Raw genomic sequence first — 2346 nt, 5'->3', positions numbered from 1 at the left:
GAAGAAAGTATTGTATTGCTGTCACTGAGTGCCATGTTTAAAGATAGTTTTTAATAGAACCATGTTGTTTAACCTGTGTAGTGTCTGATTTCCTCTAAACAGTCAAGATGCTTTAAAACCCCTGAGTATCTGGAAGAGGACAAAGGAAACTGAACTCCTGGCATGATGCTAAGTATAATGTAAATATCTGAAAGAAGGGGTTTGTTATATGGCTGCCATTTATTTCATTTTTTTCTGTTGTCTGTAGAATATTTGAGTTACTAGAGGTCTATATATCAAAATTCAATTCTACATCCTGAATACTTCATGTTCTAGATTCAGGACAGCTGTAGACAGTTGTCAGTGAAGGTCAGTGGTGTGGTTCTTTTCATGCTCTCTGTGAAGGACTGAGAGGAAGTAAAAGTGACTTAAAGAAGGAAGCTTTCCAATAAACAGTAACTGCTTGCTGATTCACAGGATTCCAGAATAGCCCATAGGCAAGAGCTGGAGATTTTTAAAATAAACCCATGCTTAAAGCAGATTACAGTGCTGGTAAATGTGATACATGCCAACTTTCCATTGTGCTTTGAAAGAAAATAGTGCTTATGCAAAACTGCTTCTGGGTATTTTCTTTAATTCAGGAATGATCTAATTGTTTGTTGGCCAGTACAGTCTATGAGCAGGGTGTTTGGGAGCTTTGTTGGAACTAGCAGCACCATTGCCTTCCTGATGTGGTAGGAAGAAAGGCTTAGTTCCTACTTAATTGGCTTTACTGGGAGGAGCACACATGTGTCTGTGTGTAGCAGGGGAGGGATGGAATCATGCCATTACTGAAGTCGCCGAGACTTCTTCACTTTGAGGTGAATGCACATTTAACCCAATCTTGATTGTTAGGGCAGGGGGTGTGTATGTAGGTTTTTCATTTGTTGGGTTGGTGGGCTTTTTTGTTTGTTTTTAATCTTGTTTTCTTTTAGCTGTCCCAAATGACTTGGAATACAGGATAACTTCCTCAAATCTGTTGAAAATCAGTTACCCAAGTGAGTCCACTTGTAAGAAGAGAGATCTCTCACTACTTGCAGTTGCATCTGTTGCTTTATAATGGAAATGGACTGCCTTTTGGCCCCACAGGCTCTGCTGCAGGTCTGGAATAGAAGTAGAGTAAACTTTGATATACCTGGTTTGCTGTGAAAATAAATCTGTAGTGCTAAAGTCATCAGAAATCAAAGGTTCTGTTAGAGCTGGACAGGATGAGTACAGTCTGCAGGTCCATGTTGCAGCCTCTAGAATGCAACAAAAGTGTCAATCAATTTGTTTGTTCTGGCATTGTCACCAGAATCTGTTTTGTTACAGATAGGCATTGCTCCTGACTCTCAAGGGACTTGGAAATTTAAATGGAAACCAACAGGGGCACATGATGGATGTCTTTCCAGTAAAAAAACTTCTCTTCCCAGTAGTATCTGGTGCTAACTCTAGTTACCAATTTGATAGGAGGAGTCCATGTCTGTTTAATGTCTATATAATATAGTCTGCAATCCTTTCTTTGCTAATACTTTGAAAACTTCTGATGAATGATTTTTTTTATTATTATTTAAATGATTGTTTGTTTATGCTTTGTTAATAATGGGAGCTAAAACACAAATGCTTTTGGAATGTGTTTGGTCATTCTGGAAGCACCATTTGATCTGTTTATACAAAGAAAAAGTCAGATGATAATGATTGTGCTGAACTTCTTAGGGTAAATCCTAGGGGGTTTATCAAAATCAGTTACTGATAACTTTCCTGAGGATGCATTTTGATGATAGGAGAGAGGAAATTACTTTCTGCATTTTGTCTTTCTCTTCACTTTATAGCCACTTTTGATTGGCTGACCAATCTGTTTGCACAGAATGACCAAGTGGATCAGACACTGAGCTCAAAGTATTGCCTTCAGTGGCAGTGCCTGAAAAAGATGTCCCTTGTGAGTTTCTTCGTGTCTTATTCTTTGTGTAAATACTAGATCCATCCCTTTTCTCAAAACTGTTGTCATCTAGAATTGTACTGTGCAAGCACACAAGCTAACTGCTGATTTTTGTGATCACTATGTGATGTGGGTGTCAATCTCATACCTGAGGAAATGCAGGACTGGTGGATGTTGTGGCTCATATGAGTACCAAGACTTGCCCTTCCTCTCTGTTTTACCACTTCAGTTCTCAGTTGACCCAGGCTTTGGCTTCAATACTTTTTCCAAAGAACTTCTTGACCACTAGATCAAGAACCACTTTGTGTCTTGTGGCACATGTGTATTTTTGGGGTTAATGCCTTTTTAATACCACAATGTTGATGCTGTTTCTACTCTCAGGAAAAGAGGTTGCTAATATACAAATAGCA

This window comes from Dryobates pubescens, chromosome 21 (genome assembly GCF_014839835.1).
Source record: "Dryobates pubescens isolate bDryPub1 chromosome 21, bDryPub1.pri, whole genome shotgun sequence".
In the NCBI taxonomy this organism is placed as follows: domain Eukaryota; kingdom Metazoa; phylum Chordata; class Aves; order Piciformes; family Picidae; genus Dryobates; species Dryobates pubescens.
Note: the sequence above shows the minus strand (reverse complement) of the source record.